This window comes from Lemur catta, chromosome 21, assembly GCF_020740605.2.
Source record: "Lemur catta isolate mLemCat1 chromosome 21, mLemCat1.pri, whole genome shotgun sequence".
In the NCBI taxonomy this organism is placed as follows: Eukaryota; Metazoa; Chordata; class Mammalia; order Primates; family Lemuridae; genus Lemur; species Lemur catta.
The window spans coordinates 30933707-30953248 of NC_059148.1; positions in this window are offsets into that span (position 1 = coordinate 30933707).

Sequence of the window (19542 nt, forward strand, 5' to 3'; positions counted from 1 at the left end):
CAGCCCACGTGACCAGCCCCCAGCCCATGTGCACAGCCCACATGACTAGCCCACAGTCCACGTGACCAGCCCACATGACCAGCCCACGTGACCAGCCCAGAGCCCACATGACCAGCCACATGACCAACCCACAGTCCACGTGACCAGCGACGTGACCAGCCCACAGTCCACGTGACCAGCCACATGACCAGCCCACAGCCCACGTGACCAGCCATATGACCAGCCCACAGTCCACGTGACCAGCCCACAGCCCACGTGACCAGCCACATGACCAGCCCATAGCCCATGTGACCAGCCATATGACCAGCCCACAGCCCACATGACTAGCCCACATGACCAGCCCATGGCCCACGTGACCAGCCCACAGCCCACGTGACCGGCCCACAGCCCACATGACCAGCCCACAGCCCTCCGCTCTCCGGCGCAGCCCACAGCCCCACAGGGAGCTGCTTTTCACATCGGGCTCTAAGCTTCCCACTCGCCTCCTCCTGCCAAGGCCTGCAAGGTATTTATTTCCTAACGTTTAAATGTTGACAACCAACAACTGTGTGAGTGTGAGCGAGTGAGTGTGTGTGAGTGTATGTGCGAGGTGCGCATGGTGTCCGTGTGCCTGTGCGTTGTGGGGAAGGGAATAGCATCGTGGGGCATTTGGGCTGCGACCACCTGTGTGATTTCTGACCTGTCACCTCTCGTGTAACGTCAGGCCAGAAACATCCGGGCCTGTGCCCGACATGCCTCTGCTGCAGAAAGCCGGGAGGAGCCGGGGTGCCCGAGTGGACATCGTGGGCATTCACAGGGCGGCCTGGTGGCAGGTGGCAGTGGGACACTGTTGTCACTACCCCGCTTCCAGACGCTCTGCCTGCTCCCCGCACCCCTTCCTCTCACGGTGGGGCATGGGGTACGGGGGGCTCCTCCTCCTCCTCCTCCTCTGCCTCCTCCTCCTCCTCCTCCTCCTCCTCCCTAAACGTCAGTGACTTGTCACAGCAGCGACAGGACACTGGCACAGCACTGACACCTGGGCCCCGCCCCACACCCAGTAAATCGGTGTCTCTGGGCGGAGCGGTGTCCAGGTGATGCTGAGATTCTGCCACCCGGGCCCAGGCGCCATCCACGCCCTAAGTATCCCCAAATGCCGCAACCCGGTAAGAGCCAGTGTCGTCACCGGTAGGGTGAAGAATTTTTTAAGCAAATCCTACAGATCGTATTATTTTATTCATAAATATTTTAGAATGCATCTCTAAAAGATAAGGACTCTTTTTTAAATATAACCAAGACGCCATTATCCTGAAATAATTTTTAATGTCATAAAAAAATCCAGGCAGTATTCAACTTTCCAGTCTTCTCGTACAAGTCCTGTGAGATCAGACCCCAGCTGCAGGGTATAGTTCACAGGTGCTGGTTTGAGTCAGGAGCCCAGGGAGCCCCCCGAGTGGTGGCCGGTCCTGCTGCCTTTCCAGTCTGCTTTGATCTCCGGAGCTCCCAGCATCTTCTATTTTTCTTCGATATTTGGGGAAGAAACCAGTTCCTATCATCCTGTGGTACCTCCGCCTTTGAGTTTTACTGAGTGTGTCCTTGCGGGTGGTGTTTAGCATTTTTCTCTGTCCTCTCTGTTTTTTGTAAAACTGGAAGTTGGATCAATGGGCTTTATCAGCCCCCATTTTTCTTGGCAGGAAAAGTACCTACGTGGGGTTCTCTTCCACCAGGAGGCACGAGATGCGTCATTGTCCTTCCCTTGTCATGTTAGCAGACCCGCGTTCAAGGCCCGGACCCGTGATTTCAAGAGGGGTTGCAGAATGTTAACATTCTGTTCTGATGTTTCTTCGTGTGTTCAGGGGAGTAACTCTACAGAGAGGCTTCCCCACAACTACTGTTGGGTAATGGTTTGACAATCGTTTTAGTTTTTTTCTTTCATTAACGAACATCAGCCACAAACATAAGGTTTGCTGTCTACGTGCAAGTGGGGAGACAGAGAGCTCCCGGCTGTCCGAGGCCCGCAGAGCTGCCTAACGAGCTGCACCCACGGGTCACTCTAATGAAGACCTGCTCCTGTTCTCTGAGGAACAAAAGATGGAGGGTCGTCCCGGATATTCCATTTGGGAGCTTGGGGTTTGGTTGTCAGCAAACATGCCAGACCAGTTTTTGTGTGCACAGGCCCTCGCCGGGCCTAGGACATTTCCTGATATCCAAATACCGAGCTCCCAAGTGAACTATCAGAATCGTACATCATATTCTTATTCCTACTTTTGGTAAATGGGAAACAAAGTCGTGAGGTGGTGGGGTAGTGAGTGCATAGACAGCAGAGGAAAGGGCTGATTGGGGCGAGCCGTGACGTAATCTGACCCGTGTTGTAAGGCTGCAGAGGTCATGCTTCTCTTTCCATCTTACAGTGTGGACGCTGAGTTAGCAAGGGGGGCATTGGAATCACAATTCAGCCCTGTCTACACACCCAAAGCCCACAGTCCTCCCTCGCCACTGCTGTTGGGCTCAACTTGGCAGTGAATCCCCGGCCGCTACCGAGTAAATCTATAGGGGGTCCTTGCCGGAGACCATCCGGGTGGGAGGGAGGGGAGAGGGATTCATCCCAAAGCTGGGTTTGCATGGCAAGGTCGTTGCTTTTGTGGAGACGACTGCTGGAGATGACAAGGAGGCTGAACACGGGACTCCGACCCCCGCGTCGTGGGGAACAGCAGAGACAGAAAAAGCAAAACCAGGCAACCCGTGTAGGAAGGGCAATCACTGCTCCCCTTCCAATTTCAAGAGCTATGTTGTGGCTTTGGGGCTTTTAGTTAATATTCTCTTCCTTACCCTGTTACAAGTTGATGCATGAAACCACAGGGGAGTCTTTGACTCACCTGAACGGAGGCATTCCCCCCGCCCCCCCCCCCCGACTTAATATGGTCTTGAGCTGAAAGAGACTTTGTCCCCAGGGTTCCCTCCTTGGCTCTTGGCTCTCATTCCATAGCTGCACCCGGGCTGCTCCCTCGGGCTGCGATTCGCTTATCCGGCGTCTGCCGGAGCCTCCACCTGCATGTCCTGCAGGCACCGTGGCCCAACAAGTCTGATCCGAGCCCCTCTCCGTCCTGCGCCTGCCTCCCGGGGCCGGCACCGTCCCCCACGCACCTGGGCCGAGACCCTCCCTCTTCTTAATCCCCCTGATTCAAATCCCCCGCCCAGACCGGGGTGACTCCCCTTCCCGGTGCATGCTTGAGTGTTCAGCAAGGGCAGAGTGACCACACGTCATACCCACCCACGGGTTCTCCCAGCCGGACAGGAGCCTCCTGGGTACAGAGCGAACGACCGATGTCGTCTTTCGACCCACACCCCCTCGCAGCACCTTACAGGAGATCGGCACGAGTACTTGTCGGATGATTATAGCTGAATGGCTCATGGATGCAGAATGACACATAGGCATAGGATGCAACGAGGGTGTGCGGCGACAGGTAGACAGGAAGTTTATTTACAGCTTCTGCTTGTCCACGAACTCAGCCATGAACTGTGTGCTCAGGGTCCGATAAACAACACGCAGGACCATGCCAGAGGCCTCCTAGCGAGGGAGACAGAGAGGGGACGTGAGCAAGTTTGTAAAGGACACACTGACAGGCCAGGCGTGGTGGCACGTGCCTGTAGTCCCAGCTACTCGCACACTGGCTGCTCCTGCTTAGTAAAACGCACTGAAGTTTCCTCCATGTCTTTTTAAGGATCAATCCTTTTCCGTTTTTTTAACCCCATATTGATTGCTTTCTCCCACGTCCCAGACAGCCGTGACAGCAGAAGAAAGGGGTAAAGGGACGGCCTTGGAGCTTCAGCGGGCAGTTCGCAGCCTGAGCGTCCAGCAGTAGGCTCAGGAACTTGGTCCCCCCCGGCGCAGCCCTCTCTGCAGGGGGCCTCCCCCCTGCATGGCTCAGCCCCCTCCACCCCCCATCAAGTCCCATAAAAATATCAAACAAAAAAGTAAAATCTCTCCCTGTTTTTCAAAAGCAGAACTTTAACGAATGGTCTTTGATCCACAAATGTAATTAGCATTAGAATTGGAGATGGAACGGATATTTGTCTAAAAGCATTAATTTAAATCCTGGCCCAGTTTTTTCCTTATCAGTGCTCTAATTCTAACAGTGCCTGTGGCAGAATCAGAAATCAGAGGGAAAGAACAAGTGGGTGTTCGTGCAGCTAGAATGCAAGGAAGGACCACGGCGAAATGTGTGCAAAACCTAGACCCCGGGAGCCACCCGAGGAGCGAGTTTGTCCTGCAAATCACACACCCAACTTGCCCGCACTATAGACGTGACGGGGGCATTTCCACCAGCCCTGGTTTATCTTCACGTTTCCTCACTCCTGTCACTCACGATCTCTGAAACACAACAGGGGCAAGATGCCGAGAACACACAGACACCTCCCGCCTTCGGGCACCAGTGTCGTCTGCCGGTAAGTTTCTTTCCCCGGAGAGGCAGGAGTTGCCATGATTGGTTGTAGAGGACTTGCAGGCAGTCACGTTACAGCCGATGTTGAAGAGTTCAAACGAGAGTTTGGGGATGAAAGATCCTTTATATTACTTAAAAGCGGAGGGATGTTTAAGTTTAAACTCTTCCAGTCATCTGCTGTACCAGTGACCTTGAGCTGCCGTCAAACAGTCCCACAGCCCGGGCGGCTCCCACACCCGAAATTTACTTTCTCCCAGGGCTGGGGGCTGGAAGGCCAAGATCAAAGTGTTGGCTGGGCTGGTGCCTTCTGAGGCCGCTCTGCTCGGCTTGTAGGTGGTCATCTCCTTGTCCTGTGCTCAGTGCCACCCCTCTGTGTGCACCTGCGCCCTGGTCTCCTCTGCTGATGAGGACACCCGTCCGATTGGATGGGCCCACCCTAATGTCCCACTTTAACTTAGTCACCTCATTAAACGCCCCGTCTCCAGACACAGTCACATTCCAGGGTGCTTGGGGCTGAGACGCCCACATAGGGATGTTGGGGACACAATTGAGCGTGCGGCAAAGCATCCGGCAAGACCCAGCTTCTTGTCCCGGCAGCAGGAGCCCCGAGGTCCTCCGACGCCCCGCGTGGTCCAAACCTGACTCCACGTGTCCCCCGCCACAGAGGAGCAGAAGCCCCCGGACTGAGCCACGTGGTGGCCCCGCCACTCTCTGCCCACCTCCCACAACTGGGCCCTCCCCGTCGGTCGAATTATGTGAATTGATGCCGCCTGTTTACATCTGTTCTCTCCCCTGCGCCGTTCACGCTGCGTGGGCCTGACGTCTCTCTCCTTTGGCTGGAGGATTAATGGTTTTTTAAAGGTTAATAACTTGTTGGTGTTTCCCCGGCCCCTTGAAGGTGTTGTCATCTTCCATCTTTTTTCATTTCCTAAGGAGGAAAATAACTTCAGCGGAACAAAGGCCGGGCGACTGTGCCACAGGCAGCCCTCAGAACCTTATCAAAGCCCTGGCGGAGTGGGAATAATTACTCGTTCTCAGCTGGGGGTGTCAGGCGCGCCATCTGAGCACCGGGATCACTCGAGCCTTTCAAGGAGGAAAATTAACAAGAGAACGCGGGGAAATTCTGGGGCGAGGCCGGCGACACAAAGACGACTGGGCCGGCAGCAGCCGCCCTCCGCTCGGGGCTGCTTTTCAAAGGACATGGCCGTGGCAGTTCCGAGCGGTGTTTTAAAAAATCCTGACAGGAGGAGGAGGAAAAACAAAACCTTTATCTTCTTTTCTGAAATTTGGGAGAAAAAAAGAAAACAAAGACTGGGTGATGAGGAAATCGTGGTGGTTGGTGGGAGGCCTGCCTTTTATTGAATCATTTATTAGGCTGCTCTGCGGAAAAGTCGGCGCTGACTCAATTTTCTTATTTAAAAATATACATAAGCTCGTGGAAGAGGACAGCTGGAAGCGGAGCCGGCTCCCGGGGTCGGCCGTCCAGCCTGCAGGCGGAGCAGCTCTGCCAGAGCAGGTGACGGGGCCCCAGACCAAGTCGGGCAAAAGCAAATAATTGGCTTGTCAAATGCCACTGTCCCTTTAAATCTGTCCCCGGTGGCTCTGGCTCCGTCCCCAAAGAGCATGAGATGGGAGCAAGAACCCTTGTGTTGGAGGAGTGAAACGTGGCATCCAGGGAGGAAAGACGTCTAGGGGTAGAACTGTGTGTGTGCCCACATGTGTGCACGCATGTGAGCACGGGAGAGTTGCATGTGTGTGTGTGTATGAGAGCGTGTGCATGTGAGTGTGTGTGAGATGTTTGTGCATAAGAGTGCATGTGTGTGGGTATGTGTGCCTGTGTGTGAGCACGGGAGAGTTGCGTGTGCATGTGTGTATGAGAGCATGTGCATGTGAGTGTGTATGAGCTGTGTGTGCATGAGAGTGCATGTGTGTGGGTGTGTGTGCATGTATGAGAGCATGTGCATGTGAGTGTGTGTGAGCTGTGTGTGCATGAGAGTGCATGTGTGTGGGTGTATGTGCCTGTGTGTGTGAGCACAGGAGAGTTGCGTGTGCGTGTGTGTATGAGAGCATGTGCATGTGAGTGTGTGTGAGCTGTGTGTGCGTGAGAGTGCATGTGTGTGGGTGTGTGTGCCTGTGTGTGTGAGCACAGGAGAGTTGCGTGTGTGTGTATGTATGAGAGCGTGTACATGTGAGTGTGTATGAGCTGTGTGTGCATGAGAGTGCATGTGCATGTGCGTGTGTGCATGTGTGGGCATGGATGTGTGTATGAGAGCGTGTGCATGTGACTGTGTGAGTTGTGTGTGTGTGAGAGTGCACGTGTGTGGGTGTGTGCGTGTGTGCATGCGTGGACGTGCATGTGTGTGTGTACGTGTTGAGGAGGAAGGGTGGAGTCTCTCTCCCCACTTCCGTGATCACACCGGTCGCCTCGACAGAGGCTCCCTGGGAGCCGCCGGCTGCTGTGAGCTGAGTCTGGTCTTCCCCAAGGCGGAGGCCAACGTCCCTTCCTTTCCCGCGATGCTCTTAGATTTCGACTCCATGCAGCCCACGGGAGTGAGCCCACCCGCCGGCAGGATCCCCACTCTTTTGGGGACCAACATGATCTGTGGGCTGGACAAAATGGCAGGAGAATTGGGATAAAAGTGAGGACGGAACAGAGACAATGCCCTGACGTACACCCCGAGTTGGCTGGCTCCGTGTTTGCTTTGGGGAAACATCTGTCACCTTACACGCTTGCTAACGTTGTATCTCGTCGCTCCTTTCGAGACAGTCAAATGACAGACCATGGGGACAGAGTGAGAAGCCGGCCTGGAGTGTGGACAGTCTCCTCCCCATGCAGGAAGGAGTACGGCGGCTCTGCTTGCAGAAGGGACCGTGTCCTCGATGGTGCCGTGTGAACGACGCCCCCGACGTCCAGTGCTCAGCCTCACACAACAGCCACCATGCCGAGCTTCTTCCTTCAGAGCTGAGAACGCACCCATCACCCAGCTATCTGAGTCACCGTCATAGAAAGTACAAAAACACTAACATACTTAACCGCACATAAAGAATAACAAAAGCCTGGTCTTTGTTCTGAACGGGACAAAAGGCAAAGGGCAGTGTGATCGCAGTAGATGGAGGACCCTCTTTGCCTTTAACCGACCGCCCTTTGCACAACCCAGACGGGACCAGGCGCTGGCAGATGACAGGTGGGGACCTCTCCTCCTGCCAGAAGGAGCTGGGTGAGTCCCCAGGGTCCTTCCGGGGTCTTGCTCTTTGCCCGTGGGAGTGACTGAACAGCAAGGACCCGCAGGTGTCCGGTGACATTCCGGAAGTGGGGGTTCCCACTGAGGTCCTGACAGGGGACAAAGAACATGGGGTTGCAAGCTCAGAGCCTGCACGGAAGGGGGCCTTGGTCCCCGGAATAAGCAAGTGGACAGCGTCCCTGCCCCGCCCCACACGCAGGCAAACCCTCTCCCTCCGCTCGCAGCCGGCCTGGGTCCTGTCTCATGGAAACAGTCCGCGCCCGCGCGTGTTCCGTGAGACTGGTAGAACCGTATGCAGAATGAGTTGAGTACCTGGGGAGAAAGCCATCCCCATTGTCAAAAAGAAATGGTTGGTAGGGCTTTGATTTTTTTCCCCCCTTTAAAAAAAAAAGCAGTAGCTACTTTCAAAGTCAGGAGAGGCAATTTTTTTTTTTTTTTTTTTTGTAACACAAAGAAAGAAATAGCAACAGCAGGGTGTTGCCTTGCTCTGTCTGCGGCCTTTAAAATTCCAGCTTCAGGATACGCTATTAATTTCAGCCTTTCTCCTCTGGCGTGAGGTTTCGAAATACACCCGTCCTGCTGTAAGACTCTGGGTGAATTATTTTAAGGTTTCTCGCCATTGCGGATGTGGGAGGGGCAGGGATCCCCCACCCGCTGCCCCTGCCCCTGTGCTAAGCACCCCGTTCTCACCCCGAGAGCAACTGGTGACCACAGGGCCCAAGCCCCGCCGGTTTTCCCCCAAAGCAAATGAAAGCTGATAAGGTCTGTCTGCCTCCCAGCCGCACAATGCAGGGACGTGTCCCAGCCGTGACCCCAGGGTCAGCAGTTATTGTGAGTGGGTCAGAGCTCTGCATCTCAATAGACCGTTCCCAGCTCCCCGCACCCTCTGCCTGGAACGTAAGCCTCTGTCGCTCAGGCCTCACCCCTGCTTCCATCTTCATGGCTCCTCGCTTCAAAGGATGCTCTTCACGTGGAAAATGGTCACAGCCACACAATTATTTTAGAAACTCTGCGTTGTGTTTTAGCGGAGGGCAGACGCCCCAGCTAAAGTCCAGAGGGCTTTCAAGATAAAGACCTGAATCCCGAGGTTCAGAAATACGGACGTCAGAAGTACAATCAACCCGATGCACCGAGCCTGTTCTTTGCTCCTCGAAACAGACCACGTTAGAGAAAGAGTTGTGGGCTGACCACGCACCTCGCTGTGCTTTCAAAGGAGGGTAACCGAGTCCCGGCGCTAATGAAGCCGCTTTTCCGGGAAGTTGAATGATGCTGATGGTTATTTCGTAGCTCTGGGAGCCTCTTCACACAACGGCCGCTTTGAGCTGTCGGCCGGGCCGGGCGAGAAGTCTGTTGACCTCTGCGTACCTGGATTCCTCTTCTGAATTCCACGTTGCGGTGGTGCCGTGGGCCAGGCACGGTGTGAAGGGGTCACACGGCAGCCTGGCAAGGAGGGACGCAGGAGACGGGAGCCCTGAGCGACGACAGAGCACAGGGACGACGCACCACGTGGAATGAAAGGCGCAGGAGGCAGCCAGCCCGTGGGCCTCGTCCCGGCGTTGCTTTAAGCTCAAGTTCATCATCAAACCGTTTGGGGAAATGTTAATGCAGTAGGAGAGCGAACAGAGGCTCACACCGTGCAAAATAGGACCCCACAACTCGAGAGACCCACTTGTCCCCTAAAAGAAAAAAAATCAAAGGGCAGCCCCTGACGAGGCACGTTTTGCCCGTTCCTGTCGGCACAATACCCGTTTCTACAAAAATAATGTGAGAAGGACCCTCCGACTGAGAGAAGGGCCCCTGTGAAGCCGTTGGCAGTGACAGTCTCATGCACGGGACCAGTCGTTCTTGGTTCACGGAACGGCTGGTGGGCAGGTGCTCAACTTCCCTGTTTTACAATCTCCACGTGTGGGATGTGGGACTTGAGAAGGTGGGACTTGTCACCTGACTAAAATTGTTTAAGCTTTTGGAGAGGTGTCCTTGTAGATATTTCCCTGGAGTAAAATGGCACAAAGCATCACGTTGGCGATGCCATTCTTCCCTCGTGGTTATTGTTACAACACCGATTCTCGTTTTATTTGAAGAGAAGGAAACAGAGCTGTTGTCTGATGAGAGCAGGAATAGCGCTGCGGCCGGCAGCCCAGACCCCCCGGCCACCCGCGAGTCACCCCGGCTCGTCCCTCCTGGTCTGCAAACTCTGGAGACTCGCGGCCTGTGTTTCAAGTTTTGACTCTGCAGAAGAGAGAGGCGCTGGTTCACTGAACTCCCCCCAGCGCAGCAGAACCCCACGGGGCAGTGGTCTTCCCCACTGCAGTCCTTGCCTTCGTGCCGATTCCTGACCCAAGTAGGGTGGGTGGGACACTAAGGGGCAGGATGGACCTCTCACCCTTTGCAAAGCTCGTCTTGACCCTGAATCTCCCTCCAGGTTCCCTTGGACTCCCTGGTGACATGTGTGTGCGTGGAACGCCCCGAGCACACGCAGGCAGCGTGGACGCCTCCCTTCCAAGCAAGCACCCTGACAGCCAGGCCCACACGTGGCTCCTCCCTGCTCCCCCACCTCCTCCTCCTCACCCTCTGATCGGCTTCAGTCCTCACCGGAATCCCATTAGAGGATCAAGGACCTCATATTTCCAAACCCAAAACTCCAACGGGCATTCTCCATCTCCTACGTCCTTGGCGCATTTCATGCAACGGCCCACGCCCCCCTGCAAACCCCGCCAGCGCCTGCCCGGATGCTGTTCCCACTGCTTCTGCCTCGCTCTTCCCGGGCTCAGCCCCTGCGGACGGTCGCAACCGCTGCCACTCCCCGGGTCCCGCCCTTCTCCTTCTCTGTCCACAGCGTGCACTGTCCCCGAGGGGCTCTGTCCAGCCCCACGGCATCACGTCACAGACACGGGCTGACACCCGCAGCATGTGCCTCTCGCCAGATCTCTCATCTCCAGGTCACGTGTCCCTAACTGCGTCTGATCTTCCCTGCTGTCCCCAGAGTCAGCCCTGTGTCAGTGAACGGCTGCCGTCCGGACAGTTCCCAGGTCACATCCTGCAAATCTGCCTCCAGATACATCCGTCTCTGCGGCCACCCCCGCAGTAGGGCCACCTGCATCTCCCCTGTGCAGTCAGGGACAGCTTCTGATGGCCTTTTGCTCCCTGTCAGCGCTTGTCCCATCCAGACCAGAGCAGGCTTCTGTCACTGCTGCTGTAAACGTCACAGATGCTCACGACTGAGAAAACTCAGACTACCGCACATCGGTTAGCGCGGCCGCTATAAAAAAAACACAGAGAATCACAAGTGTTGCAGAGGATGTGGAAGAATTGGAACCCTGTGCACCGCTGGTGCGAATGCAACACGGTGCAGCCCCTGTGGACAACGGGCTGGTAGTTCCTCAAAAAATTAAGAACTGGCCGGGCGCGGTGGCTCACGCCTGTAATCCTAGCTCTGGGAGGCCGAGGCGGGTGGATCGCTCGAGGTCAGGAGTTCGAGACCAGCCTGAGCAAGAGGGAGACCCCGTCTCTACTAAAAATAGAAAGAAATTATCTGGCCAACTAAAAATATATATACAAAAAAATTAGCCGGGCATGGTGGCGCATGCCTGTAGTCCCAGCTACTCGGGAGGCTGAGGCAGTAGGATCGCTTAAGCCCAGGAGTCTGAGGTTGCTGTGAGCTAGGCTGATGCCACGGCACTCACTCTAGCCCGGGCAACAAAGTGAGACTCTGTCTCAAAAAAAAAAAAAAAAAAAAAAAATTAAGAACAGCGTTACCATATGATGCAGCTATTCCACTTCTGGGTCCATATCAAAATGAATTAAGGGCAGAGACTCACAGAGATGTCTGTACACGCGTGTGCACTCCAGCACTATCCACAGCAGCCAAAGGTGGAAGCAACCCGAGCATCTATTGACAGATGAATAAAAAAATGTGGTCCAGCCACACAATGGGATGTTACTCAGCCTTGTGAGGGAAGGAAATCCTGGTACACACTACAACGTGGATGAACCTCCAAGACATTGTGCCAACTAACAGGAGCCGGTCACAAGAACACAAGTGGTGTGCGATTTCACTCCTATGAGGTCCCTGCAGTCATTGTCAGAGTCACAGACACAGGAAGCACAATGGGGGCTGCCGGGGGCTGGGGGAGGGGACAGGAGTTGGTGTTTAGCGGGGACAGAGCTTCAGTTTTGCAGGGTGAAGACGGCTGTGTAAACGAATGGTGGGAACAGTTGGGCAGCCATGTCAATGCGTTTAAAAGCCACGGAATTGTACTTTTAAAAGGGTTAAGATGGCAAATTTTAGATGATGTGTATTTTACCACAATTTAAATTTTTTAAAAAATTCCAAACAGCACAGAGTAATATTAAATGAGTAACGTAAAACAGCACAAAATAATGTTAAAGTCATAAAATGTTGGTTTTCCATCAATGCCCCTCAACTGTTCCATCAATACTTCTCCTCCTTAACCACCACCCTAGAACCGATCCCCAGATTTAGACATTTGAATAAGTTTATTTTTAGTTATTCTGGTAGTTCGTGCTGTTTCCTAAATACCTGCCCTGCTGGAGTTCATAGATCAAGACACAGATTGCTCCGGCCGTCTTCCTGCCGGGGAGGGAGGGAATCCGGCGCGCTCAGAATAGCCGGCCCCTCCCCACTCGGACCCGCGATTGTTAGCTGCGTTATTGTTTTTATTTCTCCCAAGTTTGCTCTTCTGTGCTGCCCTCATGGCGTGCAGTCCTGCCCAGAACCCCCGCCTCGAGGTTCTCCAACTTCAGAGAGGGATTCTCCGTCTCCACGACATTCGAGGTGAAGGACCCACATGCACTCCCGTCACCAGGGTCTGTCTCACGGCTACCCGCTCTGTAGCTCAGTTTCATCAGAGTTCTGGGAGGCGGGTGGTGGCTGTGACGTTGTTATTAACTCTCAAAACGGCCCCATAAAAATGTTCAGAGGAAAGAGGAAAACTGAAGACTCGTGACAAAAATCTACAACAAAGCTGGTGCCCAGGCGTCTCCACGAACTTCAACACATGACGGGAGATACACACGGGAGGGGACAAACCACCCGAAACCACCACACCCGGGTGGGACCCGCAGCAGGGAGGACGGCGGGGCACCTGCCGGCTGCTCACGTCATAAAACAGGGACCCAAACCACCACGTCTTCCTGACGTTGAACTCCACGCACCCAGGACGTGGTCTCGCCGACTCTGCTGAGCCCCGCGTGTCCAGCTGCCGACGGGCAGGGACTGTGAAGAGGGACCAGGCTGAGCCACACGCAGAGACGCTTTTGGGAGAACCCCAGCCGTGCGGCCCGGGCAGGTCAGACAACGTGGTTTCTCCAACAGATAAATTTCATAGAAAGGAAAAAAGGGATAAAAGAGGAATCTATTGATTAAAAAAGACTTAAAAAACAAGTTAAAATGGGCAAAACAAAACTACGGTGTCTGGAGTTGCACACTTGAGTGACAAAGCTGTAAAGGAAGCCATCATGTACAGCCCTGGGGGACGGGATGCGGTGGGGACGCCTTTGGGGGTGAGGGGACGTGCAGGACAAAGGCACTGACAAGTCCTGTTTCTTGCCCTGGGTGGCAGCAACAAGAGTTGTGGTCATAACATTTCATTAGGTGATACATTTTTTCAGTGCAGTGTTCTGTGTCTGTATATTATCCCATGTACAACAAAGCGTATAAAAGGATGTATTAGAAAGAAAAAACATCCCATACCACAAGCAAACACATTCAAATTTATTCACAAATTTTGGAGCTGGGCTTTTTTTAAAAAGACTGTGATTCCCTATTGTGTATCATTAGAGGATGCCCTTGGAATGTGTTTAAAAATAGACAATTTTGCAAGTGAAGATGATGGAAAAGGAAATCTAAGTACTACAGCATGGAAAGAGCTGTACATTTTGAAGGGGTGAAAGGTAAGGGGTGTGCGTGCGTGTGTGTGCATGTGTGTGCATGTGCATAGACGTGTGTGTATGTGTGTGTGCAAGAGTGTCCATGTGCATGTATGTGTGGTGTCGTGTCTGCATGTATGTGCGTGTAAGTGTGCATGTGCAAGAGTGTATACATGCATGTGTGTGGTGTGTGGCCGTGTGTGTGCATGTGTGTGCATGTGTGTGCATGTGCATAGACGTGTGTGTATGTGTGTGCAAGAGTGTCCATGTGCATGTATGTGTGGTGTGTGTCTGCATGTATGTGCGTGTAAGTGTGCATGTGCAAGAGTGTATACATGCATGTGTGTGGTGTGTGGCCGTGTGTGTGCATGTGTGTGCATGTGTGTGCATGTGCATAGACGTGTGTGTATGTGTGTGTGCAAGAGTGTCCATGTGCATGTATGTGTGGTGTGTGTCTGCATGTATGTGCGTGTAAGTGTGCATGTGCAAGAGTGTATACATGCATGTGTGTGGTGTGTGGCCGTGTGTGTGCATGTGTGTGCATGTGCATAGACGTGTGTGTATGTGTGTGTGCAAGAGTGTCCATGTGCATGTATGTGTGGTGTGTGTCTGCATGTATGTGCGTGTAAGTGTGCATGTGCAAGAGTGTATACATGCATGTGTGTGGTATGTGGCCGTGTGTGCATGTGTGTGCATGTGTGTACGTGTGTGTACGCATGCACATGATAATTCTGGTTCAAGCCCACACAGTAGGGGAGCAATTAGCTCCTGTGCTGCATGTACTTGTGGTCTCAAGACAGTTTATTTATTTAAGGTGTTTTGTCTTGATCAGAAGTGTTACCGCAGGAGCATGCGTGATGAGCCCGGTTTCCCGGTGCACAGGGCAGGAGCTGTTAATACCAAATACAAATGTAAAATTTACGCGGCTTCACGTACTAAAAGGAGAACGCTTTATTTAAATCAATATATAAACAGCTCTGGGAATAGAAGCAAAACCAGAAACACAATCTGTGAATGTAAATAAATAAGAATGAACAAATGCTAAGAATATGCATTGGGGGTTTCCAGTGCCGGCTACGGGACTTGGGCAGGTGCGTCCCTCTTGCTGGCTGTAAAACAGGGAACCGTGAATACCCCCCGGAAGGCCTTTTTGAGGGTTACCTGAGAGGACGCGTTCGGGCGGACACGATGCGTGTTTCTGGAGCACAGGACGAGCTGGAGGGAGAATAAACCAGCACCTGGGCGGGAGGTTGGGGCCGAGCACAGCACAGGCAGAGGAAGAGCCAAGAGGGCGCAGAGACGAGGCCGGACGTCCCGTTTGATGGCAGCGAGGGTGACACCAGGAGAAGTGTCAGGCTCGGGTCGTGGGACAATGGTGAATTTAATTTTAAACTTGTCATCACGTGGGAGGTGCCTGAAGACTATTAGGCGTTAGGTGCTCAGGAAGCACCTTGGGAGACAGGTCGGGGCAGCGCTGGAGTTGGGGTTTGGGGTGTGGCAGAGGCGTTGGGACAGGTGTTGTCTCTGGAGTGTCGCGGACGGAGCAGGGGGCTGACCGAGGAAGACTCAGGGCAGCAACCTCTGGGGACAGGAGGAGACAGAGCGGGAAGGAGTGGAAGCCCAGGACTGGAGGAATTCCGAGAGGCGGATGGCCACTGCGTCCAGAGCTCCCAGGAACTCGAGCAGGAGGGAGCTGAGTGACAGAAGGCACTGGGTCGTGGGAGGTCCAAGGTGACTACCAAACTCAGTTTCGTTGGAGAATGTTGGGGGCTGGAGGCGCCAGGCTCACCCTGAGTTGCAGGATGTGGGGCAGGTGGGGAAGGACGCTGGGCCCTCCTGGTTGACATGTGGCGGTAGCTCCAGGGGCCTGGGGAGGGCCGGTTCCGCCTGGGGCAGGTTCCTTGCCTGTCCCGGGGCAGCAGGAAGGGCGGGCACGTCGAGAGCATGGTGAGGCGGGCACGTTGGGGGAAGGAAGAGGATTTTGTGTGTCTGCAAAGAAGAGACGGGTCCCATGGTGGGTGTGTTATAACCAGAGGGTGGGGGAGTGGGGGGCGTTCGGCTTGATGGTCTCTGGATTTTCCTGTGGAAAACAGGAATCACGGACTTCGTGGGTGGGAAATTTGCACAAGTTGGGGGCAGCCCCCAGGAAAGTTTTGCCTCGTGAGTTCATCCGTGGGGTGAGGACGGCTGTTGTGGGCCTGGGTCCCTCGCACCTCCAGAGCTGGGGAGACGCTTTCGAGAACTCGTGGAGACAACAGGCTTAGAGAGGACGGGCCGGCATCCCAGGGGCGCGTGGTGCTTTATAGTCATAACCACAAATTCCACTTCTGAAAATGTGCCAACTCTCAACTCGGGGAGAGGAAAAGGCATTTGTTGACGGAACCGATTGTTAGACACTTTAATTTGGAAAATATTTTGGAGTCGGGATTTCCTTTCGGGTCCCCTAAGAGGTAATAGAGACAGAGCTGAAGCATCTGCCCCGTGCGCTGGAACCAGGCTAACGCGCTTTCATCACTAATTGGATTGCGGTGGGGTTGACGAAGAATGCGCCGCGGTTTCTCTCCCCTCTCCCGTGTGCGTGGAAACACATACTTCCTCCTCTCTCCCCTCTCTTTGGAGAGAGCCATATGGCCCGACTTTATTATTCATTAAACCTTTGCCTCATCCATTAACTTTGCTCATAAAACATTTTTAAGATTCTACAAGGAGACGGACACACACGTTTCCCCGCGGCCTCCCCGCCCGGCCCCTCCGTGTGTGCGCGGTTCAGGGGTCCCGGCTTCCTCTCGGTCGAGCCCATGTGCTCAGCTGCACGAAACACTGTTGACAGCTTCTGGGAAGGCACTAGAAAGACTCCCAAATCCAGCCTGCACCCCTGGGCGCTCCCTGCCTTCCCTGGTGGCTTTGTGTCTCCTCAGCCCCGATCGCCACCCAGCCCACCGCGTACGGTAACTACCGATCCTGCCCAAGGCCGCGTGCATCCCTGGCAGGGCGGCTCGTGGAGGCCGGGATTTTTGTGCGTCTTGCTCACTGTCGTAATCTCAGCGCCTTGATCCGTGCCTGGCACACAGTAGGCACCAGGAGACACTCACCGAATGGATGAATGAAGTTATAATTTATAAGTGGGCTTATAAACACAGTGTGGCCATGCTGACAAATCAGAAGATTCTTTTTTTAGCATAAAAGAAGAAAGAGATGATGCATTCAACGGACTTTTGTGAGCTTAGCACCACGGTGTGCTGAAAACCCAAATAAAGAAGTGTCCTTATTCCTTTACATACGGTCCTCTTTTAATGTATGATCAAGAACTGTGTTATTTGTGGAAGCTGGAAAATTCTAGCACTTTGATCACGATCCATTCATTGACTTTTCAAGAAGAACTTTAGGTGGGATTTTGACTGTGTTTGATGTACCTGATTAGAAAGCAAAGCCTAAAGTTCTGTTTTAAAAGCCCAGATCTCTATGTGGGCAGTCACAGAAGTGAATCCTGCAGACTTCAGTGAGTTCGTCCAAGGAGCAGGTTTTGTACATTTGGAAGGAAGCCACATTTGCAGGATTTTGAGAGCACAGAAGTTCGGTACTCTGGGTTCAAGTCTAGGTGAGACACACACCCATGCGAACGTGCACCCCTTTATGTCTCGGAAGGGGACCTCAGCCACGCTGCCTCCAGCTCCTGCTCCCACTTGTTGGCTAAATTGTTAATAACTGTGGATTCGGCCGTTTCCAATCTTGGGAGCCTACAAGAGTCTCACTTGGCTCTAACGAGGGAAGAGTGTCGCCCGCCCGGCAGGCACTTGCGTGTTTCACTGCGCAGTGCCGATGATGTCAGCTCTCCCAGAGCGGAGACCACACCTGCCGTGTTTGTGACGTTATATCCAGAGCTGAGAACACGGTAAGTGTTGGACAAAGATTCCAAATGAATAAACGGCTGTTATTGGCTCTCGGATGCAAGGCCTGGCCTCACACGGCTGACCTGAAGCCCGAGCGTCTCTTGACTTTCATCCTCCTCCACCCGGCTCCTGCCAGGTGGTGAAAAGTGTTTAACAACCAATTTTCCAGGTAAACAAAACCACCACCTCCAGGTAAACAAAACAAACAAGCCTGATTTGTCATGTTTGCCCATTTCCATGGTGTAAATACTCCTCATGGCCAATTTCAAGCTACCGACCTGACTCCCAGAACAGCTGGGAAGAAAGAGGCTGTCACTCTCCACGTCATAGTATTTCCTCGTGCAGATAAACGAGGGGCGATTAACCTCGGGAGCCTAGATCATAGTGAAATATAGTAAAACTCTGAGCACTTTTCACCTTTGTTTTAACATGCCTTACTTCAAGGCCAATTTATATTTAATTTTTAATAGCGCTCTGTTTAACAACGGGTTCACAAAATTCCTGAAAATGTAGCAATCAGCTCTCAGAAAGAAGCCTGTCTGCACTGACTCCAGCAAGCCACTCCCTAACGCTGAGAATTCCCAGAAATGTAAGTGGGTTGAAGAAAAGCCAGGTAGTTAACTCCCAAGTGGCTTAACTGCAGGCCAGAAGTTTTTTCACTCCCCGGCACAGGAAGGCCAGAGACCCAAAGACACGTCCAAGTGCAAAGGAGGGGTGGGAGGAGCCATTGATCTCGCTAATGGTTCTCAACTGGGAAAACCTCCTTTTGTGAGAGAGGACCCTATTCTCAGAGTCTGGGATAAGTGGGCTCCGTGCTCAGGACCCCAGCGAATTCAGCTGACGGGAATGCAAACATTGATCTAAATGGAGGCCCCGGAACAGTCTCTTCCAGCTTCCTCGCCCCGGGGGGGATGAATGAGAAAGATTACTTGTGGATTATAATTGCTTAAAATAGGTTGTGATGTAGAAATCTAATCCCTTCTCCTCTTCAATGGTAAAGTTCTACAGACAGAGAAATTATGCTTAATGCCAGGGTATTGAAGGTAAAAAGAAAATTCCGTTCTCCCTTTGGGGGAAGAGGAAGGACATCTTTTTAGAGCTGTCAGAATTCACAAGCCATAATAAATTATTCTTTTTCATTACTGATTTATTAAGCAGGCTGCTTGGTGTAATGGCAGAAAATTTCTCTTTAATTTTCATGGTGTTAGACTACTGTGATTCCTGATCTGAAATCAACTTGAGTTATTAAAAGAAGGGGATGTATTTAATGTCACACATCAGGGTTTATCTTCATTAAATCCTTCCAAGTACAGGGTTTAAGCATTTATGTAACACGGCCATTGTTTGGCTGGAAACAAGACAACAGCTCTGTTCTCGGGATGGTCTCGGTTAGGTGCACACACCTCGGGACTCCTTCATCTTAGGGTGATTGGCAGGTAGCTCTGCCAATCTGGGTCTGGAAATCCCAACCTAAAGAGTCACAGGACCCAGAGAATTCTCTACCACACATTTTCACTGGAACTGGAGTTTCTAAAACAGCAAAGGACCGGCCAAAACATTAGGATCATGGATGTGGCCAGAATTTGGGGGAAGCGAGGATGTTTCAGAAAACTTGCAATAATATGTGTAAAATGATACGGATGTGAGCAGTCCTTGTGCCCACGGAGGAGCAAAACAGCTGTAGTGTGTCACCTTTTCCATGTCACCTCTGCCGAGGACGGAGTGGCAGGATTTCCTCTTTCCATCCGCAGAGCTTGTAATTCACCAAGTTCTTACTGTGGAGTGGTTAAGACTCCTTTTCAGCTCTAGAGGAGGTTTTTGAACATCCCGGGGAAGACAACTATCTGCAGAAGGTCCACATGAAATAGCAGCTGTAAGATTCAGGGCAGCGACAGAGCCAAGCAGCCTGCGACCCGCCCCACCACCCCAGGGGTCTGGGTGGCCTCGCCAGGCAGGTGCCATTGCCACTGAGCCATTAGGGGTTTTTTGGAATTTATCTGAAATAGAAATTATGAATAAGTACAGTATCTCCTTGCCTTTAATACTGGGATATCACTCTATGTTATTGAATTAGTAGAACCAATGAGTAACTAGGTGCTACCC